The sequence below is a fragment of the Apis mellifera genome, linkage group LG16 (assembly GCF_003254395.2).
Source record: "Apis mellifera strain DH4 linkage group LG16, Amel_HAv3.1, whole genome shotgun sequence".
NCBI lineage: Eukaryota > Metazoa > Arthropoda > Insecta > Hymenoptera > Apidae > Apis > Apis mellifera.
Genome location: NC_037653.1, coordinates 2,600,121 through 2,615,273, shown reverse-complemented (window position 1 = coordinate 2,615,273; position 15,153 = coordinate 2,600,121). Strand labels below are relative to the sequence as shown.

The 15,153-nt window shown below is 27.8% G+C and overlaps 1 protein-coding gene across 1 annotated transcript in view; it reads right to left on the bottom strand.

The window, feature by feature from the left end:
• The window catches only part of LOC413789 (elongation of very long chain fatty acids protein AAEL008004), a 38,995-nt gene extending 26,370 nt beyond the window's left edge, over window positions 1-12,625 (bottom strand). The window contains exon 1 of the mRNA XM_397228.7: window positions 11,585-12,625. The gene's annotated coding sequence lies outside the window, so the exon portion shown is untranslated. The remainder of the gene's footprint in view (window positions 1-11,584) is intronic.
• Between the last annotated feature and the right edge of the window lie 2,528 nt (window positions 12,626-15,153).

The window sequence follows — 15,153 nt, the reverse complement described above, 5'->3', positions numbered from 1 at the left end:
TAATCTATGAATGCGTGGTAAGCACTTAAGCAGTTAAAAAAAATAAGGTATATTCGAGTATATTAATATTAATTGAATTGTAGTCGAAAAAATCTTGGAACATTTTCTATTTATATTGCAATAATAATTATAATAAATAAGTTGTATGAATATTATAAATATTTATCGTGCACAATCACGAACACGAATATGATCATCGTAGTATTTTAAATGTGATAAATGGCGAGCGTTTAAGTATATTTTATTTGCATAGAGATATCTTCAAAAAGTTTTTCGAACGACTCTATTCCATGAATTTACGGCTCGTCTTTACGAATCGTCGTACATAAATTTGTTCGAGAAAGATCACGAGAATCGTGCAATGTAAACGTAGACAAATGCGCGCGAAATCCATTCGTTTTACGCAGCGCGTAAGTAACGTGGTTTCCACAGAGGCGCATCGATCGCTTAAACGGAGCCCGTACGGATTTTCCAACGCGTTTCCGGGTCGGTACGTCGGTTACTTTCGAGAAAGTAGCATCGGCGAAACGATAAATCGTTGGAGAAGTTCTTGTGCATGATTGTTGAAACATTTCAGAATCTTTCTACCGTATCATTTCCCTCTTTTTTCTCCCCCCCCTCTTCTCTCGCAATTCTCAGCGAAAATGAGAATGAAAATGAAAATGAAAATGAAGATCGAAGTCGTGACCGTAATTATTATTGCCCAAGATACGAGAACAAGGTATGTTGTACTGCCGAATACTGACGAACGTGATGTAACAACAACAGGTTAGGTTACTTAACTTCCTTTTCATTGGTTTCTCGTGAAATATAAAATATCCGTTTATTTCCTTTGCATATATATCCATCGTATCATTATTGCGTATCACACAGAGTCATATATCATGTTAATAATTGTTGGTAATTGCGATGTAAAAGTTTATATTAAAATTAAATTCTTGTAAATGTGATTGAAAAAATGAAGCTTGTAAATAAAAATGAAGTTTATTCTATCTGAAAGAAATTATAGCTCTAATCTATTAACTGATATTATTTATATTACTTATAAGTATGCCACTATATATCTATATACATAATAAAATTAAGTTGTTAAAATACATACATCATTAATATATTTAATTATATTCTCACTATTCTATATTTAATATATATAAAGAAAGAAATATTTATCTCAAATTAAAAAAAAATTTTATATATCCATAATTGCATTAAGTATAAGTGTCAAAATAAAAATATAATTATCAATATACAAACAATTAACGAATAGACAAAAGTAATGAAATGTTCTCTATTTAAATATGTTCAGCTATTAGATTCAGCAATATTTATATATTGGAGAATCCTACTATTGAAAAGAAATTTTCTTGACCTAGTGAAGTAATGTCATATATATATATATATATATTATGAAACAATATGACATAAATTTCAATAATTGATTTTAATTCTTTTACTTTTTTACTAACTGTCATTCTCTATGTCAACCTTTGTATCAACAAATATAAAATCTTGTATTTTCCAACTACTATGAAGTAGTTAAACAAACGTGTTGTGGTTATATTCTTGTGCCAACAAAAAAAGTAAGTATTCTAAGAATTGCCTACGTTATCGCATTTTTGGTTTGCTTTCCACTTCTTAACCAGAGTGAGAAACAACAAGTCTGAAAAGGAACGTCGACGTGTATATGTATATGTAAAAAAAAAAAAAAAACAAACGCTAGCTCGCCTAAAGCAATTTTAAGAAATGGTAAGGATTACGACTTTACATTTACTATGGTAGCCACTACGCTTCTATTTAAAAGCGATCCTTCAAAGATGTTCACGTTTTATTTCTTAATCTTTCTACGTTTATATTTACAACTAAATTTATAAATTTCTAAATTAATGTAATGTATAGAACAAATAATATACATTTATTATATGATTTATTTAATGTGATATAGCCAACATGATCATAATATCTCTCCATATCTATTTTGTTATCAAATTTTTGCGAGCATCCAATGAAATATTCACTCGCATCTGATAAATAATAATAATAAAATGTTCAAGAGAAACAACTATTTTCGTTATTCGCTTTAATGTAATGAAAAGAACGGAACGATAAATGCTGACCTATCGATTTAAGGCATTAAATCTGCGGTGAATTAAGCTTCTTCGAATTAATGCATACTCAATTATCGTCTTTCGTAGACCGGAATCAGGTCATCGAATTTCACGCAATGATCGCGGATTCCGTTTTAATGAAATTGTCACGCTTGCAAGTTTTTTTAATCGACCATCCTCGCATTAAGAGTTGAGCATCGATGGAATGGATAGTTAATTGAAAATGAAAAAAACCAATGGACAAATAACAGGATGATGTACGATGATGATGGTTATCGGAGAAATTTTATCAGAAGAAAAAGGCGCGAAGTGCCACATATGCGATAATATATAACCGTTATTAATATATATATATATATGGAAGCAAATCTGATTCAGGAAAGAAACTATATTATAATTATTTCCTAATTGCAGACTTTTTTATATTTTTATTTCAATGAAATAAAATAAATAATAACAAATTATTTAAGATGCTTAATTATTTTTATAAGAATTTGTTTTAAAAGAACTTCTTATTTGAGTTAATTTGTTCAAGATAACAAATAATCTTATAAGTGAAATTATATGTTATTTTATAATAAATTAATTTTGAAAAAAATTACTGAAATTTTTCAAATAATCTAGAATGTTCGAATCTTATTACATATTAATTGGAATTTAAAAGAATTTAAAAGAAGTCTCTTTCCCATATTATTGGCCGATTAAAAATTACTTGGCACGTTGAAAAGTGTTGTTGCCTCACTATACGATTCGATAACGGTTAAAAATTTGCTATATAAACCAGTTTTGAATCGTGTTGATCTACCATTTAATATAAATGATATAAAAATGCTCTTTCACAGATCGATATTTTGAACTTGTGTGTGTGTGTGTGTGTGTGTGTGTGTGTGTGTGTGTGTGTGTGTGTGTGTGTGTGTGTGTGTGTGTGTGTGTGTGTGTGTGTGTGTGTGTGTGTGTGTGTGTGTGTGTGTGTGTGTGTGTGTGTGTGTGTGTGTGTGTGTGTGTGTGTGTGTGTGTGTGTGTGTGTGTGAGAGAGAGAGAGAGAGAGAGAGAGAGAGAGAGAGAGAGAGAGAGAGAGAGAGAGAGAGAGAGAGAGAGAGAGAGAGAGAGAGAGAGAGAGAGAGAGAGAGAGAAATTTCCTTTAACCTCTTAACGCTTGTATCTTAAATGGGCATATTAAATACACAATTTAATTATTTATATATTTTTATATATCATTGATATTAATAAATTTAAGAATTGTAAGAATTATATCTTACAACTGGATTTTCAACATTTTTTATCATACGTACAAATTAATTATTCAAAAGAACTTATATATATTATATTATTGTATCATTTTGACAGGAAAGCTGTAATTGACTTAAAAATATATATATATATTTTTCTATTTTTATTTTAAATGTATTAAAAAAAATAATAATCAAAATTATTTAGAGTAATAATTATTCATTAATTTTTTTCTAAATAACATATCAAAATTTTTGATGTATAAATTTATAGATCTGTTGCAGCATATTAAGTATTTATATTTATTCTTATTGTTAATTTATAATATTGAAACGTTTTAATAAAATTTCAGCAAAAAAAATATAAATAAATTTGCACATTTTTGAAATAAAGAAGCATTTTTTGTATTAATTCTGGTAGCAAAAACATATAGAAATAAAACTTGAGAATGTATGTAAATGCTGGATAACAAGAATCAAGTCAAATATACATTGTTTTTTATGCAAATTTAATAGTCATAACATATTTATCTTCAATATTCGTTATTAAAGAAATGCATTAAATCAATTGTTTCTAACGAATATATATATATATATGTATATATATTCAATTAACATTAAGAATTAACATTAAGAATATTTCAATCGAATTACACATTCAATCGAACGTCTTATACATTTATTTGCATATTTATTTCATAATAACGTATTACGAGTCACCTTTGAACATAACGAAATAAAATTCTAATCCCTTCAGTCGTTTACGTCAATCATTATAGAAAATAATTTCGTTAACGCGTCGTTAGAGAATATTTAATCAGAGAAAAAGAAAGGGAATAGAGAAGAAAAAAAATGGATAGAAGGTGATATAATGTTCAAAACCAGTTTTATGAATATATAACGATTCATATTTGATAATTATTACGTTAATATGAAATAATTAAATTCTAAAAAATTCTAAAAAAAAATATATATAACGTTTTCTTATACGTATTGATATCGTCCATCTTTTTTAAATTTTATTCCTTCCTCAAGATTTTCGGCCAGCCTAGTTTTATTATTCGCGTTCGACTGTTTGAATGTATCCGGCCATCTGAAAATCTCGATTATACGAGAAGTTTAGATATCCAGCCGAATCTACCCGACTTTTCCCGACTTCATCCGAACGCTCGATACTTAACGCATCTCTAGTAAGGATTATTTTCTTTCTTATATTATTGATTGTTTTTTTAATATATTAATTACACGATTTATTAATAAATTAAATAATGATGAAATTTTATTTTTTAATTGTTGCAAGTGAAATTATCGATACAAATATTATATATTCCACTATCTTTACGATGTTAATTTTCATCATTAATCAATTATGTTTATTGTGCAATACAATATCTCAAATATTGCAATAATATGGCTCACTGTACGTATACACATATCAATGTCATCGATTCGAATTGTTACTCGAGCACAAAAATATCTGAGACGGTTCAACGAAATGAAGTTCACTTAGCTCGAGTGTCGAAACGTAAGATACATGTTTTGATAATAATCAAACATCATTACTTAATCTTTACACCGATACTTCAAATTTTTGCCATACGATTCGATTTCTAATTCTGGAAATTTTCTAACGATATAAAATTACGAAATTAATATAACATCGATAATAACGTTAAATAATTAACGATTTAATTATTTAACAATCGTAAATAAAACAATCTCGAGTGAAAAGTATCGAACATTATACCAGAATTACGAAAAAATTTTAATCGGATGAGTCAGTTGTTTGGACTTGTCCTAAAATCGAGTCGAAAATTATGACTCGTTCGATAACATTAAATCGCGAGAAATTTCTCTTCCGTTCTTTCTCCATCGGTTACGGATATTACATAAGTACATAATGTGAGATTTGTTAGGCATTCCGAAAGAAAGAGAGAAGTCTTAAAACTACGAAATGGAAAATACAAAAGCGAGATATATGTATATATAGAGAGAAAGTAGGGGGACAGAGAGAGAGATAGAGAGAGAGGAGAACGTGGAACAGACGGAGATATTGGAAACAGCGAGTAAGTGCAAGGTGGCCGGCGAGAAAGTATCTAAACATGCGGTTACGTCGCGTTCAGATCAATTACGGCAGATAGATTAACGGTCAAATTGAAAACTATAAACTGAATTGTTACGGTCAATTGATCTATTTCTTTTTTTTTTTTTTTTTTTTTTTTGTTTTTCTTTGGCATTCCACCTTTTATATCGGTCAGAGAAAAATGAAATATCGCATCAAACAATGGTCAGATTATATCTATATCGTGTACATCGATCAAAATTAAGAGAAATATCAAACGATATAATTCGGTTATACCTAAATAAATTTTTCGAGGAGTTTTATTCGATTTAAAATTTCTAATTGATTCGATCTAAGTTAAATTTCATTTCAAGATCAAAATTTTTATTTATTTATTTTTTTTTGCATTTTTTAATAAAAAAATTTTTCGAGGAGTTTTATTCGATTTAAGATTTCTAATTGATTCGATCTGAGTTAAATTTCGTTTCAAAATTTTTATTTATTTATTTTTTTTGCATTTTTTAATAAAAAAATTTTTCGAGGAGTTTTATTCGATTTAAGATTTCTAATTTAAAAATTTTTATTTATTTATTTTTTTTTGCATTTTTTAATATTTATTTGATGAGTAAAATTCAAAAATATAAATTTTAGTTTTAACGTCAGGAAATCATCGATAAGTGAATAATATTTAAATACAATTTAATTTAAGATTTTAGCCAAAGTGATGAAAAATAAAATTCTCAACATTTTTAAAATCTAATATAATAAAATAAAATTTAATTTCAATGAATAATAGATAATAATTTAATTGAAAAATTAATCTTACTTGAAAAGAATATTATGAAGAATTAAAAACTTGCATTTATTCGATAAGTTATCTATATTGATATCAACATATACAATATATCTCATTTGTGATGATATTGATTCTGATATATATATATATATTTCTAAATATACATTTTTTGAAAACTAAGCTATTAAGAAATTTATATTTTTAGATTTGGATGGAAATTAATAAAAAAAAAAATTTGTAACTCTGAAATTTATTCAAAATATGTTTATCAATAAATATTATACATGTACATTATTAATTAGAATTGAGTAACTAAAAAAAAAAAAAAAAAAAAAAATATTGTTAATCAAATAAAGAAGAAGAATTCAAAGATATACGTTCATCTATTTGTTGGATTCTGGGAAGGATCAGAATTTCATAATATACTAGTGATTTTATGGTAATTTTATGATTCCTCGAAGAAAAGAACCATGTACCATTCTAGTGAAATACTTTCTAAAATAAGTTACTAAAGTTTGCCGAATGAATACACGAAATTTTATACGCTCATATTCCGCTTAAATAAATTATTCTCTCCCTAAAAATTAACTTTTTTTTTTTTTAATTTTTACATGAAACGAAAATTTAAATTCAAAAAAAAAGATTGATACACTTTCGTTTAATACCAAGATTAATTTTTTTCGTAAGATTCGTAAATGAATATTTTAATTTTTCGAGTTATAAACATGTCTTTCTAAAAACAATCGTTTCAACATTGTTTGCATTCCAATTAACCAATATATGTTTCATATTTTGTCATAAATTTCAAAATTATATACAATCGATTTTAAAGATATGGAAATTTGATATAATTTTTAAACATTTTAAAACGCGTCAAGAAGAAATGAATTTCCGTGTCACGAAAAAACACTTTATAAATTTAAATCTAATTTTATTCAATGATTATATTTTAAACGACTCGTTAAAAATTATTTTTCGTATAATAATCGATAATAGTTTCATTCTTTCATTAATCGTTGAACTTATTAAACTTATTGAATAAAAAATTAATCGTCATAAAATGAATTAAAAATAAAAATATTTCAAAGTAGTAATTAGTATAATATATTCGGGGAAAAAAAAAGAAAGCAAAAAAATTAATGCATTATATAATACAACGTTGGAAAATTACGATTAAATGTAAATATCAATCCTGTTATTAATTAAAAAAAAAAGAAAAAATTCACAGTATCTATACAAGAAATATACCCGAAATTATTTTACCGACGAAAAAGTTATCGATGATCGTTAACCGAGTACAGTTTAGATGAAAATAGACTTCCCTTTCGACTTGACCATGAAATTTCTCTTCTCGAACGAGCGAGAGAAGCTATGAATAGGCTCATTTCGTGGAACGTTACATTTTACTATCATATAATTTTTTATAGCACCGCACCAACCATTGCATTAAAATGTCAAACTAGATATTTCTCTGAAACGTTCAATTACTCGTTTCAAAATGTCTACCGAAAGTGTCGGTAACTGTGAATTCACTGTCGATAAACAGTACTCGATACTCGATGTTTATACGTTATATAATATATAGAAGAGAAATTTACTATTTATTTATATTAGATGGAATGTGACAGTTTCTTGAATAATCTTATTTATTTGAATAGCTGAATAATCTGTGAAATCAGATTATTGAATAAGGAAGAAATTTTGAATAATATTAATGGATCCGAGCAATCTGTAAAACTATCACGTTCACGCTCTTCTTGCTTTTATACATACTAAATTTTACAAAATTTAAATATCTCTTAAATAAATGTATTAATAAATTTTCTACAAAGGATGTCTAGATAAATTGATTTAAAATTATACAATTTTAAAAATCGAACAATTTTTGTTACAATTCTTTCAATAATTTATAATCAGAGAAACAAATGTATCGCGAATATTATTACCCTAGAAAGTCACTATATCTCTATTGATACATAAATTAGTACATCAATATCATAATAGAGAATGATTAAATCCATCGTTTTCAAGCCAACAGTGTGTTGAATATAAATGAATGATGATTCATTTTCGAATGACATACGATCAACATAAATAAATAATACATCGAAATGTAATTTTATTCGACGCACCTAAGCAAATATTATTCGACGTTGAGGTAAGGAACGATCATTTTTGACACTTTGAACTATCTTCTGATCATCTCGAATAAATAACATCGTTAATTCGAATAATAATAATAATATTTCCAATCCATCTCTCGCGAGGTAAAATAAGATCTAACTTTGTATGTACGCGACCGGCATAAAATTACGGGGAGGCCAGGTTGGCGAAGAAAAATTATCATTAAAAATACATAAAAGATATACAATTTCTTTTACCATCGGAGCAGGAACGTGTACCCTACGGGGGACACGTGCGTAAGTAAATTTTTCTCGCATCGCGTGTATGTACTTGCACAATATACATATGACGTGACCAAGCTTGGTCATTCTCGTATTGATTTTTTTTTTTTTTTCTTCTTCTTCTTCTTCCATTCGATCAACAACCCTTCGAGGGCGAAATTCAAAGTGTGCATTACGATCGGTCACGCAGGTGTGACACACACCTTTTTACACGGCTGGCATTGTACCACGAACCAAAGATGGGAGAATCACGATAACAATTATCACATTTATCGAACTGGCCACGTATGAATCATCGATTGCACACATCGCAGAAATTCATAAGTTTAAAAAAATAAAATTTAAAATTCCATTCGAAAAAGAAAGAAATGAAAAAAAAATATATATTTTGAAAAGTCGTTTCAAATCACGAATTGAAGATAATAAAATTAAGTTAATGCAACGTGTAAATGAAAAAAGATATTTAAAAATATTCCACGAATAAATAAAATAAAAGCGTCGATTATTCTAACACGAAGAGATGTTCGTAGGAAGATTTTCGAAATTGGGAGAATTTTTTTTTTTTATCGAGAAAATGTGCGCCAAGTATCGAGTTTTAAGATGGTACGCAACGAAAAACGAGAGGGTCGATATTAAGCTGCCACGTAAGACCCATCGATTTCTCGTTGAACACGGAGACAATCTTCCCAAGCATCGGTTTTTCGCCCCTAAGATGCCACTTTCTTTCTCTTCCCCGCGCGCGCGACTGACTTCGTGTTGTCTTCGAGATATATAAAGTAGGTCGGTCAACGAGGATGCGGTTCCTTCCGAGATACCGAGAGAAAAATTTAGTTTATATATATACGCATCACAACAGTGGAGAAGTTTTATGGTGACGCGAAAGAATGAAGCTGATCGCGTGAAATTATCCAATTTGACAATGACGCACAACCATTACGTACTGCCATCCGTCGAGGACGGAGAAAGTAATTCTGTCCGACGGTTGTTGCTTAAGCGGTTACTTTCGACCGGGATTCCTCTACAGGTATTTAGCGACCTGTTTAGCCGCCTTGTCGAATCGAAGATGCTTCAAGTACAGTTAATAATGGAAACGCGAAAAATTAATATCGGATAATTTTTTAAAAATATAAAAAAAAATGTATAGCGGACGTAAACGATTCAAGCTTTCCGTTAAAGAGTTAAAAAATCACGATCGATAAACGATATGCGAGGCAACGATATATGTATATATATATATATATATATATGTGTATCATATAAACTGAATGCCAAATGGCATTTCACGCGTCTTTATTGATTCTTTCAAATCTGTTGTGATCGTCTGGTGTATATATATATATATACATATATAGAAACAATTTTACCATCGGCTATTATATTCTTATTTTTCTTTTTCATGACCGAAATTCGACGGGAATGGGCAATATTTCGATTACGTATTTAGTTGAATGCGTTTAAAGATATTCTCTGGAATATTTTAAAACGGTTTTTATTTAATTTGGAATTTGGTCACTTTTTATCGATCATCGGTAATTCCAAATTAATCGATACACTAGCGATAAATTAAAAATTAAAAATTATATATTTTAAATAATATATTAAAAGCAACGTGTCTTTCAAATAAGAAATAACTAAACTAAAGAGAGAGAAAAAAAAAGGGGAAGAAGTTTTCGAAATTTTTATTTATACCGTGTTAAACTGTTACTTTGATAGACTGGTTTTATAGGTTACGCCTCATTGATACTTGAAAACGGATGTTATCTATAACTATAAGATTATGTTCTTATGTATTATGATTCAATACAGGAATTTCTTGAATTTTCTCTCTATTTGTTCGATGCTATTTTGTGTCTGAATCATGACTCGATCGAGGTCGAAGCTATGTCGAAACATTTCGCTGGGCGAGTTTTGCATTCGTAAATAATAACGCGATAGACAGACGTCATAAGAGAAACGAAATTGGAAAGAGAACGAATACGATTTTATTCAGCTTAGTCTGCCGTGGTATGAATACGTCGCATACATCACCTGACAGTGTCGTTAATTTTCATATTATGTACGATTATTTAGAGAATTAAACGCATGCGACTCTTATAAAATAAGAGAGAAAGCATTCGAATAGAAGTTTATCCACGACTAACGAGAATCAATTGTACCGGAAATGAACGTAATGTCCCCGGTATAACACGTTTGTCGGCCGTATGCGAAAGAATTATTAATTTCTCGTATAAGAGTGCGTGAACCGGATGTAACGGCATTCGAAGAGAGTCGAGTTAAGCCGAGCTAGCTGTCAAATCATAGAGAATTGTATATATATATATTTTAACTATTGCTTCTTGAGAATTATTTACAATGAAATTTTATAATTCTATTCCCTATTTTGATTTTAATTGAAAGAAAAGAATATATAATGTAGAATCTCACGTATAAAAATATTCAGTACAGAAGATATCATAAATTTGAAAAAACATTTATATTTTTCTCAATATTCATGAATAGAGTAACAAATTAACGTTATGTTCGATTTATAAGTATCAGAGATTATATTTTTTAAGAGATTATTAAAAAATAAATTCGATATCGAAAAGATATCGAATGTTGTCAAAGAATCAATTGTTTCGTAAAAAATGAAATCAACATGACGTTCGTTTATAAAAGTTATTGGAGGTTAGACTATGATCGAACATTGGAAAGGACGATTTCATATTTTGAACATTTTACCGGGAAATATAACAAGATCGTGAAAGCATAGTAATTAATTTAATATCCAAAGTTTTTTAGACGGTAATAATCATTTTTCATTAGTTGAACGAACTAGAATTTTCGATAAAAATCATATTTGTCAGTTGACGGTCATTTCGTATTATAGGAAGTACGGAATCGATTACAGACCGTCCTAACCTTAAAATCCGTACCGGCACGCCTCAAACGTATAGAACATAAATTTATTTAGAACAAAGTACGGTGTGTCAAATAATTACATTTACCTGTTTTTCGTTGTTGTTTTTTCCCCTTTTTTCTTTTGGTTATCTTTCTCTTTATCTTCCTAACGTTTCGTAGCACCGTGATTACCGGCTTCACCGATTCCTCAAATTCTGATACCGTCTCGTTTTCTTCTTGTCACCTGATCGATGATACATAAAATAAGCACGTTGATAATTCACGATAGCGAAGAATGAACGCGATTTTTTTCGTATAATATCCTCGTGAAGATTTTCTTGAGTATAGATGATTGATATTCCTTCTTTCTTAAATCTCTATCCGATGTCGTTTCGTTGGTAAGAACGAACGAGAGCTTAGCTTGCTTCTTGCTGTTAGAAGCAAGCAAACGCGAATAAGAATGATAACTGTTCGTCGTCAGTTTCATTCATCGACGTGTCGTGTTCCTCCTCTCCGTCGCGAGCGCGTATCACAGATGGAAAAATTAAAGGAAAAGAAAAAGAGAAGTAGGATGGGAAAGGGGCAGAAGAAGGAAAATAAAGGAGCAAAGATCAAAGAAAAAGAGGAGGGATAACAGCGTTATATCTGCACAATACTGTCTTGTGCACGCGGTCGCACTTGACTGACGGTACCCCGTTCCTTTTTGTATACTCTAACTGCTGGCCGTTTTCCGTTTACGCTATCTGCCACCTATTCACCTCACTATTGGTTTCTGTTGCCCTACCCTCGTCCACGATGCTTCATCCTACCAATATTTCTCCCTCCTTTTTTCCTTTCTTCCTTTCCGCCCTTTCTTTTTTTCTTCCTTCTGTATTTCCCTCCCACTTTCGACGAATTCGTAACCTGTCACTCTTCTGTGTGCTCGCATACGGATTTCCTACCTCGCCCCTGACAAATATCCATATGACTCGTTTTCTGCCAGTGTACCGTCGAACCAAACAGAATAAACGTAGAGTCTTTTTGAAACGACAAAAGGAAAAAACGATCGCGGCAAAGACGAGGATGACAACGAGAACGACAACGAGGACGACGCGACGAAAACGATGGAAACGAGGGCCGCCGTGCCGACGACGAAAACCACTGCCGCCAACTTGCCATCTTGCGGGCATTACTGTAAACATTTGCAAATGGCTCTCAAATTGCGGATCTTTTTCATTTCAACTTTTTCTAGCAGCATATATTTTCTTCAACATATTTTTCAATATTAAGAAACAAATTGCAATTATATAAATAATGTTTATATAATTTTATCTTATTTAAATTTTAACATTTAAATATTTAAATTCATTCATTATTTAATTTTGTTTATTTAATAGACAAAATTATATATTTCTTTATAGAATATCTTTTAATATTTTCGAAACGAAATAGTTCAAATCTTTATAATGTTATTAAATATTAAATACAGAATTTAATTACAAATAATTTATATATTAATATAATCTTAATATTTAGTAAATATTAAATATTTAACAAGTAAATTTAAATTTGAGATAGACGAAGCACCAATGGGAGAACAGAACGAATCAGACTTATTTACGCGGGAAACTGTAGAATTTAGTAGGTTAGTCGTTAAACTCGATGCTTGTCACGTCCATTAGAAATTCTACGTAATATTAAATATTAAATTATCTGTTTATACAACATTCTAATTTTTCTCATTTATGAATATAATTGAAGAATTTAGATTGTTTGTTGTAATTGAAGAATTTACAGGTATTTTATTGAAATATATGTATATTGTAATGTTACATATTCCGTTAACCTCTTAACTATAATTGTTAAGAGCATTATTAAAATAAATTACATAAAATATAAAATATATTTTCTTATATTGTTGATAAAATTATAGTTAGAAGACAAAAATATTACTATAAAAAATTAGTTATAATTTTATCAACAATCAAGAAAATACGAAATTTGCATACGATCGATCAAATGACCGAATACTTGCGTTTTTGTAACAATAATATATAATTTCATATATATTATATATAAATATATTTATTATAATATTTTATATATGTTATATATATAAATTTCACATATATAAAGCTGTATATATATTATTTTTTATGATTATTTCATGTCTATTCATTCTAGAATGCAAAAAGAGATTGAATATTTATTAAGTTTTAAATAATTTAATTTAATTTTATGTTAAATTATGTTAAATAATAGAGATAAAGATAGAGATGTCTCATTTTATTTCCGTTTTATTTAATGCAAATTTCAATTATTTATAATATACTTAATAAATAAGATTCGACAAATAATTTTATATAATTTTTGTCTTGTTTTTTTAGAATTAATTCAAAGTCACGAAATATATAATATTAATATATTATTTATAATGCATTTTGTTTTCTTCACATAAATTTTTTGCTATCGAATATAAATATATTAAATTTGCTTTCGCTGCTAAAAATTACAATTTTTTAACTTTATTGATTTTTATAAAATTAATATAATTTGGTAAAATTTTTTTTAGATAACGACGCTATTACTATGTCTATGCAAAGTGTCTATGTGAATATGCAAATATATTTTCTCAATTATAAAGTTTTCGTTTTTTTTTACATTTTTTATAAATTATTTTCAAAAAACCGAATATAATATTTTTTTTGATTTATTATAAATATTTTTTTATAATTACAATATTTTAATAATTGTTTAAGTACATCATAAATTTCAATATTTTTGTATTGAATGACAAAATATTTATAACTTTCAAAAGTAAAATTAATTTTATTTTATTATTATTAGGCATTAGACACCAACATAGCATAAAATTAATGCATATAATATATTATATTAATGTATTCATATATTATATTGCGTGTTAATTCATATTTTATTAGTAATTTCTTTTATCTTAATTATCCTATTTTCTAATGTCATATATGTTGTGAAATATGTGTGAAAAATTTTCAATTCATTTTTGAACTATGTTCTAAAAGGAATATTAAATATTAAATATTATCATATGTATATATTTCAAATATTATTATATTGTTAATATTCCATAGCTTATTGGCTCAACCTTTTTTTTTTTATAAAAACGTGAAATTATCAAATATTAGATAATTAAGTAAAATCTTGCATCATAATAATATTAAAAAACGACTTAAACTTAAGTATATTGTTCATATTTTTTTCTCATGATTTATGTTTTAATATCTACTATTAACATCTTTTAACATTATTATTTATAATATTATATTTTTTACATTAATCTTTTTTAAAGAAAAAAATTAACTGCTAAAATAAATATTAATACATTGCATTTAACTAGCATCATAAAATTTTCTATTAATATATATACAATATACTAATATAATAATCAACAAAGTTAAAGTAATCTTAAATTTCTAACATTGTAAATCTATGCAAAATTATTTTAATTTCTCTCGATAGATTTAGGTCAAAATTATTAACCTTCTATTCTGACGAAAATTGTTGCGAAATGTGAAAACTATTTTTTTTTTTTTTTTTTTTTTTTTTAAGAATTTCTATATATCGCTTGACGATGCGAAGTATTGAAGCTTTTAAGCGTAACGAAGGCAAAATTGCGTAAACGGATGTGTGCGTGTGTGTGTGTGTGTTGGCCGATCAA